Source organism: Thunnus albacares, chromosome 19 (genome assembly GCF_914725855.1).
Source record: "Thunnus albacares chromosome 19, fThuAlb1.1, whole genome shotgun sequence".
In the NCBI taxonomy this organism is placed as follows: Eukaryota; Metazoa; Chordata; class Actinopteri; order Scombriformes; family Scombridae; genus Thunnus; species Thunnus albacares.
Genome location: NC_058124.1, coordinates 1,393,340 through 1,417,500, shown reverse-complemented (window position 1 = coordinate 1,417,500; position 24,161 = coordinate 1,393,340). Strand labels below are relative to the sequence as shown.

General features: G+C 42.6%; 1 protein-coding gene across 1 annotated transcript in view; it reads right to left on the bottom strand.

Moving 5' to 3' along the window:
* The window catches only part of gatad2b (GATA zinc finger domain containing 2B), a 46,194-nt gene extending 22,033 nt beyond the window's left edge, over nucleotides 1–24,161 (bottom strand). The window contains exon 1 of the mRNA XM_044336678.1: nucleotides 23,360–24,161. The gene's annotated coding sequence lies outside the window, so the exon portion shown is untranslated. The remainder of the gene's footprint in view (nucleotides 1–23,359) is intronic.

Here is a 24,161-nt window from a genome sequence, read left to right as displayed (position 1 = left end):
TCGTCGCCTCCATTTGCTGAGAGAAAAACACAAGCAACCTCTCCGCCGAGCCTCCACCTTTAATGAGCCGGAGAGCGCCGCTGAGAATGGCACTGATGAGCCAATCGGGGACGGCCTTGTTCTGCACGTCAGTAGCGCTGGCACCACCCCCCCCACCACCACCACCACCCCCCACCCCCCCCCACCCTCCCCCGCCCCTCCTCGACCCCCTCCTCTCGGCCACCGCCACCGCCGACTGCCTTTACATAATATAATGACTGTTTCAGTCAGCTGCTACAGCCACACACTCTTTCTCCCTCTTTCTCAATCCCACCCCCTCCTCTCCCATAATCCCTCCCACCACCACCACCACCACCACCACCGCCCGCCCCAACCCACCCCACCCCTCTTGGCTTTGGGCGCTCTGCCAGGCCCATGCAATAAAGGAAAAGAAAAGAAAAAAAGGCGAGCGAGAGGTAGAAAGCGACCAGGGTGGAGGAGGTTGACGGAGGGCAAACGTTGCTCCACCTCAACAAAAAAAATCACACTTTTCATGATGCACGACACCGAGACAAAGTTGGACAGGTGAGACGTCTTTACTGAAAAGCTGGCGACACTAGAGAGAGAGCGCCGAAGAAGAAGAAGAAGAAGAAGAAGAAGAAGAAGACCTCCATCATAAAAACGGCAGAGAAACGATGTCCAGACATCCACATACAGCACAGCATTCCAACACAAGGCAGCATTTTGTAACCCCCCCCCCCCTCCTGCTCCAGCTGTACAGTACCACAAAGAAACCCCTCCCTGCTCCTCTACCCTCCCCCAATTCCTCAAACCCTTCGTCTTTTTCCTCCCCCCCCCCTCCTCTTTCACTGTAAAAATAAACACATGCTTACTTTCAGGGGCCCCTTAAATGTAGCCAGAGCTCAGGGCTTCATTTGTTCATATTACACCGGCCAATCAGGAGTGGATATGGAGTCTGTGTGTAGGCATGTGTGCACGGCCATGTGTGACAGTGTATGTGTGTGTGTGTGTGTGTGTGTGTGTGTGTGTGTGTGTGTATGGGGGGGTAATAAAGGAGATACACTCTTCATCGTGCGCTATCCGTCTTCAAGTCTTTGTGTGTATGCTTGTGTGTGTGTGTGTGTGTGTGTGTGTGTGTGTGTGTGTGTGTGTGTGCAGGGGTAGAAAGGAGGCAGAGATGGCAGCTCTCTCCTGACATAATGCCAACTCTTAATTCCCTCTTCCCCATCCCCCAACACACACACACACACACACACACACACACACACACACACCATGTTCTTTATGCACAGAGCTGCCTGTCGATCAGATGGCTGCTGCTAAAATGTCCTCCTCAGAATCAAAACAGCGGTCTTCCTCGCACACGCTCCCGCTGTAAAAACACGCTCCTGTCCCGGTCCGTCCCCGGTCTGTCCCGGTGTTGCTCAACACCAGGTTAACTCTGTTTGCCAAGCAGGCCCGGTGCCAGCTGACTGAGTGTAATGGTAATAAGGCCATTTGCAACTGCACTGTGGAATCTGCTGCTCATTTCACGCATGATCTGCATCATGACAATTCATTTGGCTGATGCAACTCCACTCCTCCCAGTCCGCCTTCTGTCTCTCTCTCCAGCACCACCACCACCACCACCTCCACCTCCACCTCCTCCTCCTCCTCCTCCTGGACTCTTGCTTGTTACACACGATTGAGGAAGCGTTCTGTGTTTCATTTTTTCAGCTGTTTGATTCATCGGTGGATGTCAGGCTTATCGCTGAGGTGCAGGAGCCAGATGTGTCAGAGCCTGACTTCCCATCTCTACCCCAAGACAAAAAAGGAAAAAAAAAAAAAAAAAAAAAAGGAGTGCAGCTTCTGATTCGGTGCTGCTAATCACCAAGCACCTCCATTTGTGTCATTAATCCTACTGTCAAAATGGTGGTGTTGGGTGCAAAATGGCGGACGTGGCACAAAACTGGCAGAACCCTGAATCCAAATCAATATCATGTGGGATACACAGAGTGTGAGATGAACCTGCATCCCAATCACACACTCTGCTGAGCTCTGACTGTACTGGGAGGACTGCTGATGATGGAACTTCAATACTTTGTATGAAAAACTAGGACCAAGCTTTGAGGAACAAAAGCTGAGGAATAAAACATCTGCTCAGATTTGTTCTCCTCTTTACTTCAGTGATCAGCTAGTTTTCAAATTAAAAGTCTAGGGATGAGAATCCACAACTGGTTGTGAATTGTCCAATCCATCAGAATCGTATGTCTTCCAGCTTATCAATTCCTCTTACTGATGCTCAGTCATGTGATGCTGATGGAACGACAAAAGGCAGAACTCCACTCCAGACTGTCTACAGCGCACACACACGCTAGAGTTATCTTCAGCTAGCTTGATTTAACAAATAAATAATGACCTTTACCAAACAAATGTGAAGTATACTGTGAACTTCATACGGCGTGGAGACCAGCTGACCGACACACACTTCAGCATTCAACAACTTCAACCAACTCTGAGATGAGAAAAAGAAAAGAGAATAGAAAATAAGAAGAAAACAACTCGCTGCAAAAACTCTGCAGCTGCTCAGCGTCCTGGACAACGATGGCTTCCTCCCGGAGCTGACGGTGCAGCAGAGAGGCTGCTCTCCACTGCTGGAGACATGATGGTAATAACATACAGACAGCTTTCAAATTCATTCATTCATTAATACTATTAACTTTTGGTTGTGGACTATTATATATATATATATATATATATTAATCAGCATGCAAGTTGAGAGATAATAAAACAGTTGCATTGATGATGAAACCCTGTGTAGGTCTACTTTTTTTCCACACAGAAAATTGATCAGGAATCGATAAGGGAATCAATAAGGAATTGGACTGATAGATAGAATCAGTAATAGTATTGGTATCAATACAATCTTAACAATTCCCTTTTAAAGTCCATCTCAACTCAAAAATGTGTTTTTTTTTTGTTGTTCCTACAGTCGGATGTTTGATCTTCTCTGTGCAGAGTGATGTATGTGGAATAGCTGCTGATTTTAATGGGCGGGTCTACGAGCAGGACTCGTGACATCACAAATAGTTTGGAACCAATCGTGGTCCAATATTCAACTTACACAAGTGTGATGTGGAAACTTGAAGCCTCCGGTGCACAAACACTGAGAATGACTTTACAGTGAAGTAGGAGACATGTTGTATTCATAGATTCTAGATTTATCAACACACATTATTGTTCCAACCTGAGTATGTCTGTATGTATTGGTCATGTCTGGAGGGGATCTTGAAATAATTTTCCAATTTTACACTGGATTTTATTTTTAATTTTCCATGGAAAGCACTTTGTAACTATGGTAACAAAAGTGCTCTACAAATTAAGTTTATTATGATACTGTAATTATAAATGCTGCATTCAGACAACATTTACAGAGGTACTCTGGTGATTTAGTGTTTTCATAAAGTTGGAGGAATTGGTTTAAATGTGCAGCAGAGGCCCAGATATCCTGACTTCTGCTCCCTAGTAGGGATGTCAGTTTCAGTTCATTTGGCTTTTGATAGACCAACACCCTGGTAACTAAGCGCTTATTTTTTTTTAAGAAAGCTAAGTTAGCTTTCATTTGTGAGAGCTGTCCAGCAGTTGGTGGTCAGAGCTAGCTTGTCTGCCCTGGTTAGCTTGACTTTTAGCTCATCCATCTTCACCTCAAAGTGTTTTCAATGTGTTTAGTCCCAGTAGCTATCGATGGCATGATGTACTCAGGCCTGACGTACTGAACTAGCCCTCTACCACACTGATTGGTACAGATAGACTGTAGGATTAGCATGCTAGGCTAACAGTTTGTCAGCTGTGTGACTTTATATCCACAACGTGAAGTCTGTCAGAGCACAAGCACTGTTAACACACCTGTCACCTGTCCACCACGGTGCTGTTAAACCACAAACACTGCAGCTACACCTATTTTTATACAGTCTATGTGCGACACATAGCTATGCTAACAATGCTAGCCATGCTAACTAGCTGCTAGTTGCTGTGTGTGTCAATGGTTAACTGTTAATCAGTTAACCGTTGACATCCCTATTCCCTTGTATGAGTCAAACTCTAAAAACACTGGTTCCTACATGCAACCAATAGGATATTATTATATTTCCTTAGACCCTCTCTGCTTGGTGAAGTCCAACTCTTATTTGTGACACAAGCTGTTAAATGGTTAGATCCAAGTTATTTTCTCAGACTTGACACACAAATGATACAACGGTTAACCCAGACAGAGGTGCACTAATCATAACAATTAAACTGAGCATCATGGAGATTGGTGAAGTGGCCCTCTAATATTAGAGTGTTGGAGCGTTATCAGTGCTGATAACTGGTGTCATCCTTGTGTCTGCACTGAAACTCTGCTATCTCATCAGCACTGGTATTATAGCTGCAACTAACTATTTTATTCACTATCAATTCATCTGCTGATTATTGATAGTTTCACTTTCAAAGTATCAGGAAACAGTGGAATATTTCCATCACAATCACAGAATGCAATTAGACATCTTCAAAAACAAAGGTCTAAAAGTCAAATATGTTCAATTTACTGTCACAGACTAATTGATTATGAGAAACCTTAGAGATTACGACTAATAGATTCATCAACTAATCCTTTCAGCTCCGACTGGTATTGGAACATGTGAAACCATACCCAGCTCCAGTTATCAGCATGTTCACACTAGAAAAATTACAAAATAAAATATATTTAAATTCCTGCAAGCAGACCAAAATCTATCAGCCTCAGTGTGAGGTGTTAATGAACACTATTATCCCACAATGCAACACACAACAGAGAGGAGGGTAGATGAACATTAGTGGTGTGACGACACCAGGTACAAAAAAAATAATGTTACTAATGAGGTTTACATGGTTTTTAATTCTATTTAAAATGTGAAATATGATTAAAAAGCTTAGTAAACGGTGCAGTATGCTCATGTCTCACATACTAACTGCTCATTAGTGGAATCAAACCTCAGAACATGACTGAACATCACAGTACTGACAATCACTGAATTACACTTCTTTTCTTTGATCAGATATCTAAACCAGCAAAGCTTTTAGTTTGGCAAAAATCCTTCACCAAAAAGTTTAAAACAAAATAAAAGAGTTAAATCATGTTCATATTTCCCAAAGTGGGGCTGAAAAACAGCACTGTTTGGTATCTACATGGCAACATTAACCTGCTGCTGGGCCCCTGTTTAACAAGTCATGCTGGGGCTTTAGGAGCCGCCTGGAGGCCCTGGTGCCCTGGGGCCCGGGACAGTTGCCCCCTTTGCCTGGTTAGTAATACCCAAACGTATCATACTAGCACTGATAAACATTTTCAAATACCAATCAATCAATTATTATTCACATTACAGTACTGTGTGGGACTGTGATACAACATACAAATACATGTTCAAAAGAAAAAGAAGAGAATATATCTGCATAAATGATTCGGAGACTGTCCCTTCCTGCTTCTAACACACATCTACCTCGTCTCTCTGCTCTGTTTTACATCATCAATGACAATGAGACTGTTCCACACACAACAAGAGCTTTAAACTTTGAATGTAAGATGGGCACAAAATGGCTGCCGTGGCACAATCTTAGCCAGATCCCCCCTGAGACACTCACTGCCTGCAGTCCACATTAACAGTCAGTAACATATAGAGCAGCGTGAGGGCGGCCATCACTGCTTCTTACTGCTGCCGTATACTGTAGGTCACGTTAGCTGTGACAGTGCTGAGCTGTAGGGCTGTGTACAGTCAGGCTTTGTGCTGGGGGTCGCACAGGGTGAACAGCAGGGAAGCTTTGAACTAAAGACTACATCTAACCTACGCTGCCTCGTTTCAGAAAACGCTCTTTTCATGTGAAAAGAACTTGCTTGTGTTTCCAGGTTGTTTTAGTAGAAACCTTCTGCCACACAGAGAAACACCCCGACAATAGAAAAAAAAACTGTTCAAACTGCACCACAGCCAACATCTGGTGAGGAGTGCAACAGACAGCCTGGCTGACCACATCACTAGTTTTTTTTTTTAAATTGCGATGTGGTCTGACAAAATCTACATAAACACAGGTTAATGATAACAGCTGTGTACTGACATTTAAAATGAGTGATCACAGAGAAAGTGAAAAGATGACAGACCTCTGAACTGCACTGCAGCCACACACTCTCACTATGTCATCATTTTACAAAAAGCTCTGTTTGTCTCATACACACTCACACACACTGAAACACCAAGCAGGTCCGTTGAGGTGAACACACTCTGGAGACAGACCTTCTCCAGAACACTGTGTGGACGGACAGAAAAAGAAAAGATGCATTTACAAATGTTAACAAACGGCTAAGTGTGGGTATTCTCTCAGTCTCGTCACTATTGTGGATGGAATGTGGTTCACGAGAGTCTTGTGGACACAAACTAAGTCTAATGTTACCACTAGAAACAGCCAGGGCCTGCGTGGTGAATGCACACCAAAAGATTAGTGCAGGTCATGGCAGTGACATATACTGAAGATGACTGCACACTAAGCTACACTAATTGAACTTTTGACCACACTTTAACACAGACCAAACATCGGTTATGAAATGAAACCATTGGAGCGTAGTGTTTGGTCATCTTCTCTTTAGTATCTAATGTTAAACCTGCACTGTTTAGTCCAGTTGAATGGGCCTCTGGTTGCTTTTTCCCCCTTGGTGTGATTTGTGTAGACAGATCTTAACACAGCAATCAGAGAGAACCACAACCATACCAAGACCTTTAGAGGATGTGGTCGTGGTCCCACATGAATTCTGGTATTTGTTTGTGATGGCAATGTGATCGGGCCTCCGTCTGACCCAACTATGAGGGGTACCCTGCAAGGTTGATACCTTTGTATGCTGTGATGCAGATGAGTGAAATCAGTTGCTATAGCGGCTAGCCGGAAAGTGAATCAAGGTGCGACCTGGACTGAAACAACTGAAGAAGAAAATACACATTTGGGGTAGAGACTTGATAATCAAGTGATGTCTGGGAACAACTCCTTGATCAACAAGATGCCAACTATGTTTCTTTCCTGCCTTTGACCCCTGCTGATTTGACCTATTTGATCCTGTCTGAATGCCCCCCCCCCCCCCTTACTATCCTGCCTTGATCCTATATGCAAATGCCCTACCTCCCTACCTCCCTACCCTTTGGTTACCAATTGTTTGATCTTACGGTATAAAGTGTTTCCATCCCTTGTGCTCTGGGTCAGTCTACTGTATCAGACCAGCTGCGTCAGTAAGCTCACCACATATCCGGAATGCTATTAAACCACTTCCACCACAGCAAACTTTGAACAAGGACTTGAGTGGTTTTCTTCAACACAACAAAGTATTAGTATTAAGTAATAGTATCTCAATGTATTTTTGATATTTGGCAGGTAGGACTGGATAGGATCTTCTTCCTTCACCATCACTGTGTGCAGTCTAGTCTACAGTTCAATAACACAGTACCACAAGTCTCACAAGCTGAAAATATTTTCCACACTTCTTCCATCATTTACTTTTAGTTATTAATATGCATTCCAAAGACCAATAATAGCTCCTCACTGCTAGCATGACTAAAAAAAAATTCAAACCAGTGCAGCTGGTGGAGTGATGCAAGTGAGAGGTGATGCAGACGGAGCAGCTGGTCCAGCAGACAGCAGGTACAGGATGCAGACGACAGGATGCATTCTACCAACTACCACTGGTCCAAAGACTGTAATGAAAGTAATTTACTGGATTTTAATCACATTGATTGTTAATTACAGTCCAGTCATCCAGTCAGACTGTGTGCTTGTTCAAAATAATGTACTCCATTAAAACAAACTCATCAGCCTCAGCATCGTGAGTCAGTGGTTTTGATGAGCGTGTGGCTCCTCATGTATGATCCCTTCACCCCAGTCAGACATGCCACCAACAGCGTGTGAGTGCTACTGTGTGTGTGCTCTGCTACAGTTTTTATAAAGAGAGACTGCATATGAACTGAAACAGTTTGTGTGTCCATGTTTTTAACATACAATCATATCTGTATATGAATGGATAGAGGAGGATATAAGAACCATTCTGAGTCTTCAAACATCAGAGAATGTAAAGGCAGAGTAAAACGGAAAAAATATCACATTAATGGATATTGTCCCTTCATATTGTTGTCTTTTTCTCATTATATTATATATATTTATATATGTATATGGGATAAACATGCTGAGTTACTGCCACCAGGGTTCCTCAGTCATGCTGCATTAGCTACTAGCAGCTCCTGTTTGCACTGCAACCATGTACGTACAGATAATAATCAATAGGTTTTCAAAGCAAAAAAAAAAGCTGTAAAGTGAATTCCGTCAGCTGGGTTCGGAGGGTTAAAGAGCAGACGCAGAATGTACTGGCACCATCACCGCAGATGTTTGACCGGAGCACGTGGACAGTTAAACACCTGTGTTCCTGTTTGATTGACGCTGCTGCATCTCTGAGACTCGGAGCAGCAGAAATAAAGGGCTGAAGGGCCTGTGTTCTGTGTGATATAGAGGCTGCTGCTGTGTGTGTGTGTGTGTGTGTGTGTGTGTGGAAATTTCTTGTTGCTCATCATACCAACAGTCGAGGAAACAACCAGAGGCAGCTACCATCTGGCTTCTTTAGCCAGTGCTAAGGAAGATGGAAAGATGTCTGGGAACAACAAACCCCTCCCTGTGCCAACAGGAGGCAGTGGCTCAGCTTAGCTGGTCCAGCTGACACACTGGAACAGCATCTCAACAATACACACACACACACACACACTACAGTGGCAGCCTGGCTGTAAAGGATGTTGATGACACGGCTGCTGGGAATATGACCAACATTTACATATGGCTAGTTTTTGACACTAATAAGGCCAATCAGAATGGAGCCCATAGCAACAGAGTTGTAATTGGTTGTGTGGAGCGGCTCAGGAGTTGATGGTTGTGGGATGCAGCTTCAGAGCCAATGGGAGTTAAGAGAAGGATGCTGGCAGTGTTTTGTTGTTGGTCGGAGCGATCTGGGTGTTGGCGGCGTACAGGAGTCACATCCAGCAGGACCGCGGCGTGATAATTACACACACCTTCACCTGCTGTCTGTGCGTACACAGCATGTAGGGCAACACACACACACACACACACACCTTCCACCTACCGCTCAGACACAACGCTGCTCTTTATTAAACTAGACAACAGCTCATTGTGGGCGTTGCTATGACAACCGGTCGTCTATTTTTAAGCCGTGCCACTAATCAATTCCTGTTCTGCTGTCGCCTGAGGGGTGGGGGTGTACATGTGCGTGTGAGGGTGGAGGGTGTTGATGGGAGGGGAGGGGAGGGGAGGGGCGGAGGGGGGGGGGGGGGCAAGGGTAGGGGGCAAAGGGGAGGAGGAAAGGGGAGGAGGAGGAGGAGGAGGAGGAGGAGGAGGAAGAGGAGGAGGGGTGAGCGTGAAGTTGAAGACAAAGAGCGGAGCAGAGGAAGTGAAAAGAAAGAAACGAGAGTGTTGGGGATTCATCTCATACCGACACACACAGCAGAGGTCTCATCACATCACACCACCGACACAGCTCCAGCTGCTTATCTGATACTAAATACCAAACACTTCCATCTTTACTGCCTCTCCTCACTCTCCTCTTTCTGTCATTATTTCATTATCTTGGACCGTCGGTCAGATCAATGAGCAGTTCAAAGACGTCTCTGTGAAGCCGTTTATTATATTCTGTAGATGAAAAATGATGCATTGATTAAACGTAGAGCTGTAACTAACAATTATTTTCATTATTGATTCATCTGTTGATTAATGAGGACTAAAGACAGCAGAATATTCATATTGAAGAGGCTGGAATCAGAAGACTTTGGCATGTTTTCTTAAAAATAAAAAGAGATGATCAAAACAGATCGCTTAATCGATTAATTTTCTGTCGGTCAACTAATTGATTAACCGACTTAATCATTAGCTGCAGCCCTACAACAACAAACCAATTAACCTGCATCTGCATCAAGGGGGGGGGATGGTTGGATTCTGACAGCCGCTTCCATCTGAGATAACATGAGCTGTAAATAATGAAGAGCAGTCGTGTGGTGTAGTTTAGCTCTCTGACCAGACATCATATGTGAGAGAAATGAAACAACACTGGTGGTTGTGGGTTTTTTTTGTAGACCGTCTCAACAGATAATAACTCTCTGATCTCGTTACATTGATTCAGTTGGAATCTCCCTGTAAAACTTACCATATCAATATTTTTACCTTAATAGTTGGTGGCGCTCCCCTCTCGCTCTATGTAGAGCGAGGACTCTCTGTCTGGATGTATGACTGTTTGTCCATCATCTGATCTACTTCACACTTGGCAGGTGTACTGCTGGGGATCTGAGAAGTGCAGTGCTGAGTGTAAATTGTTGAATTAAGCTCTACTGTTAAACTGTGTGCTGTGAATGTAACTCAGCATGTACGTTCACAAATATATAAAAATACCCCATAAGCAGCGTCGCTTGTGTTTCTTCTTCTGCATGCGGATTCGACGAGCAGAGACACACACGGCGCCACTCTGCCATAGCAACCCAGGTTGTGGTCAGAGATGGGATTACATCCGTTAGTGATAAGAACAACCGTAGGAACGTTGTATGTGTGTTCAAGACATAGTGCAGGATGTCTCACTACACTACAGTTCACTAAAGTTCATCACATCAACTTCAACTCAGCTCAAAATTGTAGCTTCCAGATAATCTGTGTGTGTGAGGCGTTTAGGGAACATGAGTAAATTATAGTGTCTACTGAGTGAGGCATTTAGGGAGCATTGGTGAATTGTAGTGTCTACCAATAGTCTGCATGAGAGGCGTTTTAGGGGACAGGCACGTTTTGGGGCCACTGCTCTAGTTTTGTGAAAAATAAGGTTTAGATGTCAGTAGGTAAGAACCTGTTATTTTAATTTTATTGTTATTCACATATTTAATATTTAATCATGGTAGCTACAAGCTGTCAACATGAATTATTCTTCCACTACAAACTGTTTCAGTCTTCTGTCACAACAACATGTGATTACAGATGTCAATCTTTGAGGTTAACAGATGTTAGTTTGCTGTTGACAGATATGACAGAAAACCAAAAGTTGTCACCATGTTGAACTAATAATGGAATCACCTCCATGGCAGTCAACTCAATATCTTTGGCTTGTGGTCAAAACAAGACATTTGAGCCGTCGGGCTTTAGGAAACACTGATCAACATTTTTCACTATTTTCTGACATCGATCAAGAAAATAATCAACAGATTTATCAATAATGAAAATAATGCTTCATTGCAGCTTTGATAATACAAACAGATTATTGATCATTTGATAAAAGTGACTTTGGAAACAGAAGTCACATGTCATGGACACAGTTTGCTCAGTGAAAACTGTGCAAACTCCATCCACTGTTGAAGATACAGATGTAGTTGAAAGTTCTGGGGAAAAAAGCTAGTAAGTGAACCTTGAGGTTAGATTATTTTGTCAAAATAAATCACATTTAGGATCAGTGCAACAAAACTCATTACAAAAACTCTACACATGTAAAAGAAAAGCTTTCAATTAGAATAGCTTGTAGTGAATAAGGTGATATGATGTTATAATCACACGTCTCCATGGTCAATAACACTGAACTATGAAGCTTCTTCTGTTTCATCTAAACATACATCACCTGCTGCTCTCTAAAGCTGCTTGTATCACAAATGAAGTCTTTCCTTCTATGAAACACCAGTAACAGAACCAGTACTCACTAAACGTGTAAATGGTGTTATTTTTGTTCCCACAGGTACTATTTTCTGGGAAATGTTACTAATTATTCCTCATTGTCAGTCAGCAGAGGTGTGGGTCTCTTGTTGCTGTGGCGCTCCTGCAGCAATTAGTCTCATGTTCCTTTAAAAAAAAAAAAAAAAAAAAAAAAAGGCACAGACGCAATTTTCTTCTCTCTCTCTTTTTTTTTTTTTTTTTTTTTTGGAAATGTATTTATTTTTGCCCAGGGAACAGAGCGCAGTCAAAACGCATTGAGCCAGTCTGAGCCGGTTTGTAACCTCAGGGTATGGAATTATCTCTTAATATGTAGCCGTTAGTGGTCAGGACGTCACACAGTAAGACAGTCAGAGAGAGAGAGAGAGAGAGAGAGAGATAGAGAGAGAGAGAGAGAGAGTGGGAGGTGAGGAGGAGAGGAGGAGGCGCAGCCCCGGTGTTTTCAGAGCAGAAAGAGGAAAATCTCTTCCTTTAAGAGCTGGCACTTTGACAAGAAAAGACTGAGTGCAGAACTTCAGACCACAGGGTGGGGCATACACTGTTTCACCAGCCAAATGAGAGAAAAGGAAGAAAAAAAAAAAAAAAAAAGCAGCGGGAACATGAGACATTTAGTCAGCGCGAGGCAGACAGAGGTAGCACAGACATCTTAAAATGGGGCTGATTGTGGCAGCCAGGAGGAGTATCAATATCCAGCAGAGACAGAAATATGCCAAAGACAATCGAGTACAATAAGAGGATCAAACACACGCACGCACACACACACACACACACACACACATACACAGTTCACACACACAACAGTCATCAGCAGAGAGATATTAGCTACACTAATCCCTGACAGTCAACACTACTGAATTACACAAAGCCAGAGCAGGGCTCAAACTCACCGTCAAGCTGCATTCTGGGTAGCTGAGCAGGGCTTTCCACTAGGATATGGAGTAGCCAACCAGTGGGGAAAAGCAGCCAGAGAGGGGGGGGGGGTCCAGAGGGGTTCTTGTATAGTTGTAACATTTAAAACCACACCTATTCCTGGCTGATCAGACCTTTTATAATTAAGAATCATTAGATCTTATTTATTATTGATTTATTACTGAAATCTTCACTGTGAGGTTTATGAAGACGTCAACTCAACTTCTGGTCATCTTCACTATCATCCTGAGTGTGAGTCTACATTTTCCTCATATGACTCTGTCGGTCTGTTACTTTGACAACACTGCCTGTTTGACACGTGTGTGGCTCTGCTGTAAAAAGGACAATATGAATAAAGATCCTTCATTCATGGACGTGTGTGTGTGTGGTGTATATGGGAAATGCAGCGCTTTCACTTGACTTTATTATACTTACTGCACAATCGTCAAGTTGCTGCTGCTGCTGCTGTTTTTCTGAAGTAGCTGATGTGTCTGATGAGGATTTTCCCTGTCTGTGTGATCAATGCAATTCTTCATGTGTTTTGTTAACAATTATTTTGCTAATACTTGCTCTCTGCTGGCAGGACGTGACCTCTCACACACGTTCATATAGAGCATGTTTCTCTATCATCATGCTCACAGGAGGATAGTGGTCCTAAATGTACACGCAACTTTTAAATCAAAACTATTTCATTAGAATCAAAACTGAATATAATAAAGTAGCCGGCTGGACTTAAATGGGTAGTTTGACCGGCAGCTGGTGCTTATGGAAAGGTGTGATTGAGATGCTGATGCTGGTGTTTGTTTACATACAGAGGCAAGGTATTTTTTTTGGTTCACATTACTGCAGAAATGTAAAGTGAACCATAATCATTACAACCATGAAGGATGTCAGGAAGGCAGGGAGACGTATACATACTAACATACACACATGACTGCTCAACTGGATGTCTGAAGAGTTTTAGACTGTTTGAGAAAATGACTGACAGATTAATCAATCATGAAGCCCTAAAAAACAGCCAGAAATGATGATTGAGAACAGGAACTATCTGATCAAAGAAAAATAAAAACAAGATTATGAATCTGCTCAGATATGGGATGCTGACTTTCAGTACTTGGTGCAACGGACACATTGTGGTCGGTATGAGTACAGTATTACAGTTCAACGCTCCTGATCGTGACGTAAACTACTAAAAAAAAAACCACAACACAGAACCTCAACAATCCTACGAGTACAAGAGATCAGTGCGGTGACACGTCACATCCTGTCACCTTCCCCCAGCGTCTGCTAGGAAAGACCTGACTGACTTCAAACTGTTTCTACTGTCAAAACCGTAGCACAAAGAAATATACACATTTATGAAGGCGACATGTGGTCATAACGGACGGGTTAATAACTGTGAGCAGTAATAAACATTTTACATCACACTATAGGACTGTATAACATAGTCGCAGGGGCATAAAAGCATATGTTTGAATCTATAATGTCTTCTACAATGCAGTACTTCTACAAGTGTAATAAATGGATGAATTCGTTATTTGTAGGCACCTCAGTCCCGACACACAGCTGCTGGTTAACTGGCTGCTCCTCTATCTCGCTTATTTGACAGTCAAATGCACTAATTACTAACTGGTGAGCATGAATCCAATCATTTGAGAGCATGAATGAAATCGTCAGTATGCACAAGTTGTTATTTCAAGAGCAAAAACTACAAATTTGTGTGCAAAAGTTTTCTTTTTTCCCCCTCATGACATCTGCAGGACTCCATAACTCCCAGTAGTTCTTATCACATCCATAAACTATGACTTACTGGTGTATAAACACACAATGAACGCTCATTTATATACTGTTTAGTATGGATGACATACATTTCAAACACTACTGGACTATATACTATATGGGTCATGACTTCACTTCTTATCTGCACATCTTATGTATACTAAAAGTAGCCCGTGTCTTAGCATTACAGTGCTAATACAAATCTCCCTAACACCCTTCATAAAGAGATCCTCCACGTCTCCTCGGTATCTAATGAAAGTGATATTCTCTAAACATTCCAGCGGGCTCCACATCTATAGAATTATGTCAGAAATACTCCCAGATTTCATCTCTAAACTCACAGATCCCAGCTCGTGTCCTTCAGCGTACAGTGAGCGTAAGGAGGATTGCATTCAGACAAGTTGACTGGGGGTGACCTTGTGCAGCACCTGGCTAAATGCAGCACAGCAATGCAGCAATGATCTGCACACTGCTTATTCACTGGCTGGATTAGTCACAGCTGCACTGCCACTGACTGCTGGGCCAATCCTACAAGTACAGAAACCCCCGGAGCAAACACTCCCACCCCCCCTCTCATTTTACTACAGTTAGCACACACACACACACACGACTCCCCTACTTTATTGCTTTACACGTATTCATTAACATCACACAAATCAATTAGTGCCCAGTTACAGGTATTACCCTTCCTAACTGTAAAATGAATTTCTTCTAATTAAGAGTTGATTATGCAGATTTCTCTCTTCTCAAAACACAAAGTGATACGTGCAGACTCTTGGATGTGACACAGCACTTCTACTCACTGCTTCCAAACATCACTCTTTAAGTCTTATGATTATGGAATTCCATACATTCCCCCTGCATAAGAACTGTACGGCTCAGACGGTTCAGATAGTATACAACACCACCGTTAACTGTAACCTCAAAAAAGAAGTTGAATGTGAAAGCACTTACAGAGTTCTTATCACCGCCGAGGCTTCACAATCCTCTAAATGTGTTGCTTTAACAGCATAAAAACGCATCCAAACACACACACACACACACACACACACACACACACACACACACACATACACACATACACACTACGTTGTTTGGTGGCAGCCATGATTTTTTTGGGGGAATACTTCAACCTGCACTGATTCATATTTCCATATTAGCGGTGGATCAAATGACTAGGGTACTTGTAATGTGACAGGTGTCGCTTGTAGTGATGAACCTACAGAGAATTATCACCCAACTTAACAAGCTTATTAGCCTCTTCCAGCTAGTTGCTCTGGTTGCACCGCCCACTCATTCTGCTCTAATCAAACTTGTTTCATCTGAGAAGAAGCTAGAGGCTACAGACTCTGATAAAGCCGCTTGTACTCTAGCTGTCCAGCGCCGAAACAAGCAGACAGCTAGAGCTGAGCCGGTCCACATAGCGGCCATACACTAGAGCGACGCCCTTGTTAATGTTATTAATAACACCTGTTTTTTCCTTCCAAAAATGTCTGCTGTTGAACAACGGCCTATGAAGCGCTTCAAACGTAGCACGGTGCATCTTTTATCGTGAAGCGGCTTCGTGTAGTTAACGTCATTAACGACAGCTCTGTGCTCTTCAAGTGTCGGCCATGACGGTGCGACGGTAGCCAGCGGAGCACAACACCAGCAGCAGCCTGAAAGTGAAGCAGCTACATGGAATTCAGCTATAATGAGTTGATTATTTACACCTGTGCTTTTCCTACTGTGAAGAAGCACAGACAATACAGTACAGAGAACAACAAGCTTCCAATATGCCACCGAGGTAAGTGACACCCTTTAAAAAAAAAGGTGCAATCAGCCCAGTTCATTCAGACTCAAGCCTGGACCGTAGTCCCTCACCTGTCTGTCTCACACACACACACACACACACACACACACACACACACTGATGACAGTCTATAGTCTTACTTTAGACAATCACAACAATAAACCAGCAACAGCATGACTAATAAAATCTTTACGGTTCTTCACATGCGATGGAAACACAAGCAGGATGAGACTTTGAGTTCCAGACTACAGTATAGTTCTGCTGCTTGGAACTCTTTGTTTGAAATGAGGAAATCCACTGACGACTATTTCACTATTGGACTGTAAACATGTTGAATTCAGAACATTTGTTTAAAGAAATAAAAGATGTTTCCACTTGACTTAGACTACATTAAGCCTGCTAAAATTCTAAAACTCTGCTTTCGTGCAAAAGCGACATGTGTCCACAACAAGAGCTTCAGCTCCTTTTCTGCAAATACCTCCGTTCACATTAAAATGCCAAAACCAGCAAGTCAGCCACATAAAAAAACCAGCGAAGAAGATATTTCTGTTTCCACGGCGGCGGCTTCCTGACATTTAGTTTATTGCCAACAGATCACAGCAGTTTCGACAGAGAAAGGTGCTATATAGCTATGTTTAACTCTAAACAAGCTGTGGGAGAAGACAATAAGGAGAAAGACACTTGCATGAAGCCGTCCGCCGTTGTTGTTGTTGTTGTTGTTGTTGTTGTGTTCTTCCTGTTCCAGTGAAATGCCTACTGCCACCGTCTGTTTTGTCAGCGATATGACAGTGTTTCTACAAAGCTCTGTTATCCTCGCACACACACACTCCAACACCAAGCTGGTGTTCTCACTTTTACACACTCTGGAGGCTGTTCTGGAAAAAAGCTCAGTTTTCGGGGAGGTGGGGGGGGGGGGGGAAATGCCATTTTAGTCTGGACCTAGTGCCAAAAAAACGGAGAGAAAAAGATGTGTTTACAAATTTGATGACATGGTCTTAACCTGCATGTCTCAGAACTCATGGAGAGACACACGCAGACGCTGTGTGAACACTTCAATCCTCACAGAAAGAACCAGCATGCACATGAAAACGGGGCCCGACCTGGCCTGAACACATCACTACCCATCAGCCTCAGGCTGGGCTGCAGACCTTCACAAGGAGCCCTCATTGACTCTGACTGAACCGTGTGATCAGTGCGAGTGACACAGGCAAAGATGAAAGGACTTGTGGTGTCGCATGAAGGATAGGACACTTTGTGACATCATGTTGCCTGACCGGAGGATCCAGACGAAAAATGTGTGAAGCTGATCAAAGAATTTTGGTCTCAGAATTTAAATGTTCAGACTGAATTATTTAAGTCAGCTGGTGAGGTGCTGCACAGTTTTCAACAAACAAAAGCTGGTCTGGAGGTGAGAAGTTGATAAAAAAAAAAATACAGGTTCTGTCCCCATATCCATCCACAGTACCCACTCAACATGAACAAGTTCAATGCTCAATTCAGTCTGAATATAATCCACACTGCTCCAAACCACTGCCTTACATTTTTCATGATCTGCATCTGCAGTGTTTTACTCTCCTTTTGGACCGCAGACATTTAAACTATGTCTGATTTCGTGGTCAACACTGGAGAAATTGAAGTAGTCAGAACGCCTGACACGACCTCGGTTGCACGACGTGTCACGTGACCTTGACATGGCTAAAATCTGGAGTGTTGTGAACGTCCACACTAGGAGGTGGGGGTGGGGGGGGTGAAAAGCCTGCAGTCATAGCCTCCTCTTGGCTGCATCCCGCTGCTGCTCTGAACTCTCTCTAACAACTTGGGGTCTTTGTAGTCTCAACGCACTCAATTGAACAAATCCAAATTCCAGACGGTCTCTCCTTGAAGCCGTTGGTGGTGTTGCACTTGGTTGTTCGCGTGTAAAGTGATAGAAGTAGTCGTGTGAAGAAAGAAAAGAGAGAGAGAGAGCTTGAGAGAAAAGTTCAAACTTCGCCTTCTCACCTCCACACACACACACTGGGCCAATCGCAAGGAAGCTCCAGACTGTTTGATTATCTGACACACACACTTGATTTTCAGCATACTGAAGCCTTAACATGATGTCCACTCTTTTACAAATGTCATGAAATACACAACGTTGCAATACACAGAGGCATGTTTAGTCCATTACGTTCACTTTCTACCTAGTGTACATTTCCGTATACACGGCTGAGTTGGTGACAATAATTCCCCGTAACGAGGCATTTCCTGTAAAGAACACACCAGCTTTGTCCTCTGTCGATCAGGTGTATCTGCTACATCACACACCACATCCATCAACTTTCAATCCCTCACCACAGTCTGTCACTTCAGTCTGTGTGTGGAACAGTGCTTTCTAACCGGCTGGGAAGTGAGCATGAGACCAGCCTTTTTGTGTCCAGCATGTTAAACATTGTTATACGTGAACCTTGAGCTGTTTCTAGGTTTTTTGCTGTGACCACGGAGACAGTTTCAGATAGTGAACGTCCACCATGAGTGCTACGTGTCATATAATCTGTCCTTAGCAGGTAATAAGCCCACGTTTTGGATCAGCTTTAAGATTCTCTGCTGTAGGCTAATTTGAATTCTGCTGAACCTCTCAGTGAATAATAACCATGATCCACTGTATAATTACTAGGGATGTGCAGAGAGCCCAGTATTTGTATCTGTATCTGTATTTGTTGAGGCAGCAAAAATATTTGTATTTGTATTTGAATAAAAGTGGAAAGAGGCTTAAAAATCCTGTTTTTGTTTTTATTACACTTTTAATTTTAGAAAATTAAAGTGTTACAATAAGTGTTCATAAATAAACTACCTAATGAAGGACGTCCACACACTGGGTCTGCGCTGACTACTGAGCTAAAACTTTACTCATCACCTCATTGCTGACAGATCTCTAACTAACAAATATTTTTTTAAATATTTGTATGAAACAAATTGTAAAAAAAAAAAAAACATTATTGATGCTTTGCCAAATAATGTATTTGTATACGGACACACCCCTAATAACTACCAACATGGATATGAACTGACACTACCTGCATCACTCAGATGATATTCAAAATAGTGGTGATAGGATGATTTGGAAAAAAAAAAAAAAAAAAAGAAATATCAATTATTTTGTATTTTCTGATCATCTTCTGAAGTTTACTAGTCTTAAGAAGGCTAATACACCTCTGGCTCTGGTTTAGACCCAAATCTACGTCCACTGTTCACAGTGTGTGATATCTCACATCATGTATAATGCAATGGTACCAATCATGTCATCACTCTTAACAGTAGTTAATAGATCTGTATGATTGTTTTGATGATCTCTTAAAACTTCTTATTTAATATACAGACTTGTAACTCCAATGGGACATATAGGTGATACTGTGTACTCAATGCACCAATCACAATTTAGCAATAATATGTGATGACAGTTGTGCAGGTATTTAGTATTTGAATGGCAAAATCCTAATAAATAATAATTAAGGATGTTTTTCCCAAACTGTGATGCTTTTTTCATTCATGGATATTTAATTTTAGAGAGAAATATGTATAAATTTAAACCATGTGGCTTTAAGTCCATCCAAGTCAGGTGATGCACTGACTGACTGGGAAGAAATACTGACGGCTCTTAGATTATAATAGCAAATTACTGGGAGTTAAGGACAGGTCTGCTCAAATGGCCATTAAATAAATAGTGTAGCAGGGATGATATGATACCTGAGTGCACAGTGTCTATGAATGTCTTTTAAAATAAAAAACATCATCCTTCCTGGTGCATTAGTATTTAATATTACTGTCTGATGATGATTTTCTATATTTTCTTATTGTCACTGAATCTCACGTGTAGAACCAAACCAACAATAAATGGATTGAGTGTGCATTAAAGTCAGATATATCTTATTTCTCTGTGCCATAAAGCTCCATCGTTGCCCAAAAACTATAAAAACACGCCATTAAACCACACTGTTGCACTGGGTGACATGTTCCATTATTACTATGAACACACACAGTTGTTTATTTTACATCAATCCCACACACACTGTCCTGCTGCCAGAAAAACTCACTAGAGCACCATATGAGGATTTATCCGCTGCTGAAAATAGTCCCCAACAAAAGTACTATATCCTCCTGTTTGAGTAACATTTGATAAAAACTACAGTGAGCAGCTGTTTTGGGAAACTATTCTTCTTTAAAAAAAAATGACCCAAGGATGGCAACTAATGATTATTTTCATTATCGATGAATCCTTCTGATTATTCATTTGGTCTATAAAATGGCAGAGAGTAGTGAAAAATGTCCATCACGATTTCACAAAACCTGAAGTGACATCTACAACTGTCTGGCTTTGTTGAATCGACAGTCCAAACACCAAAGACTTAGAATTTATTAACATAGAAGACTCAGAGTTTAAGAAAGTGTAACCAGTACATTTTTGGTATTTTTTCTTAAAAAAAAATTTATCAGAATTGTTGCAGATTTTTTTTCTTTCCATAAACTAATTACTAAACTAAACTCATTGTTTCAGCCCAGAATGGAAATTGGGAGCCAATGGGCCCCGTCCCTCCTGTCTCTCCCTGAGAGAGCAGTGAGACAGTATTGAGAAATGGGCTAAAACATTGTTGATTTGGGTCTTTTTATTGGATTTGTGGACAATGGGGGGAAAAAAATATAGAAACGATAGACAATCTTTATTGTCCTAAGAGGAATTTTTTTCCACAGCCTGCAGAGCAGAATAACACTAGACATACCAGTTGTACTGGAACTCTGCCAAAATAAAATACAGTACACAAGATTAACAAAATCTATTTAAAAAAATTCATGACTTTTTATAGCTATTTAATAGCTTTCGATAGCTTTTACGCTAATATTTACGAGAAGCCCTTAAAGTGTTGAGAAAAAAAATGGAAATACCAATATCTTAATTTCCATGACAACTGGGAAAACTCCATCTGCTGATGAAGATCACGTGACGATTGAAAGCTCCAGAACAGCTATTATGATTTCAAGGAAACCGACCAAAAAAGAAAACAAGACTAAGAATGTGACTAAAGGCTGGAACCAGCCTCTCCGTGCTGCACATAGACAAACATGTACATTCAAAGATGTGTCTTTTACACTTGCAGGTACAGCTTGAATAATGTTTGAATTTTCTGTTTCGAACCCGCTTCCTGCCAAGAACTGGATCAATCAGCTTGCATGTCTGCATTATTATATTGTTGAGATTTGTAAAAGTGTATCAGCTACAATGAGAGCAGGATGTCAGAAATTATTTTTACTGACACATTTCTGCATCAGAAATTATATATGCTTTTGAAAGGCCCTTAAGGCCATCATCGGGGCGGGGGGGGGGGGGGATGTCTCAGACGCAGCAGCCAGTGATGAGGCTGATCTGCGCTGTGAAAAATAAAAGCAGCTTTGAAATCCCTTGACATGCAACTTAAATGTCCTGATACGCATCCGCTGTGTAAACAAGTCTGTATTATTTCAATCAGGAAAAGAAACCCATCATTCACTAATTGCACTGACTGCATATTCATCAAAAACTACACAACAGTACATTACAGGTACTGCAAAAACCTGTCAGAATACTACGATAGTCTTCATCTGTATGCTGCTGGGGGCTGCCAGGGGACTCTGAGCTGGAAATAGGAAGAGGAAGGACTCCATCATTGAGAATACTACAGTTCATTCACACTCTTCAACAGCAGGGACCTTTCATTCATACAGACCCACTATCACGATGTGAGTGGAGGGCTGAGTGTATCGAGGTCTGCCAACTTTTATCTCAGAACCCAAGGATGTGGGGCTACTTTACTTTCCATGCTGAGATGAAAATGTGTGAAGTGAGCTAAATGTTCTAAACAGGGGAAACAAACAGCTGGTTGAAACTGATACACTACTGAGGACGGTGCAGGGTTCTAAGCAATGACAGCCGCTTTCCTACCGTCTTTCAACTTTTCATTTTCACACTTTTCCTGTGAGAGAAATCGAAGTTTTTACTTGCCAAGCTGTCCAAAGACGCTGTAATCAACAAAACTACTACATATCTAAACTATAACATAAAATAACATCCAATTCCTGCTAATGTAATGTCACCTTTTGTAACATTTTCTCCTCACCTCATCTATTATCTCCATCTATATCCTATATATCTATTCAAATCTATTTAGAGACTACGATATAATCTCAAAGACAGTGATAGCACTCATCTGTGAATCCATCTGCATGTGACTCATGTAAATGTTGGGGAGCAGTGCAGCAGCAGCAGCAGCAGAGGAAAGGCCAATTCTGGTCAACAGACACGAAACGAGCTCCTGTAAACTGCAGAATAATAGGCAGCACACATTAAATATTGATCCCGGTTTGGTCTCTAACGTCATCCAGACATCTACCTCCGTTTATCCGCCGCTCAGGAAACAATCAGCCGCCCGGCCTGAATAAAGCCTTGCCCTTACAGTAATATGTTGGTTATGCTGTCAGGCGCCAGGCAGCCATTTAGGTGCATATGGAGCCAGTTGAGTCTCTACGTAAATGGCTGATGCATTTCGAATTTTTCTTCCTAATTGCTGAGAGCCATCAGCAGCCGCCGGCCTCCTCCCAGCGCGTTTTAATCCGCAACTTCAAACAGCTTTGCTTCAATAAAACCTTCTAACATCTCATCTCATCGCGGTGCTCTTTAAACGAGCATTATATTTGGAGGATCCTGGCTCATTCTCCAGTCTGAGTTAACCCCTAGAGACTCTGGATCAAACAATGAAACGGATTGGAGGCATTCCGCACAACGTTTCCATCACAATGCAATCACAACATCTCCGTTAACACGTCGGTTTTTTATCAACACACAAACTGCCGCGTCGGATTTTTAAATCTATAAATGTTTCTGCATAAACTCCGGACCTTTAAATGTAAATTAACAGTTCGAGGCGACGGCTGCTGGTCGCCAACATGTCAGCCCGCATCAATAAATAGCAAAGCAAAGCCGCTCTATTGTCTATCAGCATATTCACCGGTAGGGAAATGGCACAACAACTAGCCGCCCTGCCGCGACACGAATCCCGCCGCTGCCATTTCAAAACATCCCCAGCTGCAGCCAGGCCTCACGCACATCCTCGGACTCACCTGTGTCTCCTTTCGCCTCAGTGTGTACCGTCTCCGGGTTCACGGTCCGGTCCTGACGCGCTGCAGTGGCTCCTCACCACCAGTCCCCGGCACCGGCAGGCAGCACTGAGCCGCTGATTGGGCCTCGGCAGACGGTCTCCCCCTCGGTGCAGCCAGACAGGACGCTCATTGGCCAGGCACTCACTCCGTGGAGCCCAGACAGACAGCTGAATGGCTGTTCGTTTCTCCAGCAAATCCAGACAGATAGCTGATTGGTCCTCCGGCGCTTGTCGTTGATGGCACTCAGACAGCTGATTGGCCGTTCATTTCCGCGGCGGAGACAGAAAAACAGCTGATTGGTTCGTAGTAGTGTTGTTGTCTGTGTCTGGACGGAGAGCCATGTTAACTCCAATGGACGGAAGAAACAATGTGTTCGTTTACATTCACTGTAGTAACCGGGTTATTACAAACGTCCTGCATCATTTCTTCAACACGATGTAACCCGGTTTCACTGACTGCAGTCAGAGATTCAAATAAACCTGCTTGCTGCATTTCTGCCGGAGAAGCATGTTTTCTTGTTATATCTTGTTTCTAACGGCGTGTTAATGCACGCATGTGCATGACAAAGACCCAAGACAAGGCGTGCATATCTATGACAGCAGTGCAGATGGGTGATAGGAAACGTCATCACTCCTATCCAAAATAATGCAACCCGAAACAGTTGTCTACACTCTGCTCTCTCACGACACGTCCTGACAAAGAGAACTCTTCTGCCTGCAGTGTCATGCACTTCAGATATGCCACGGTTCATAAATATTGTCAG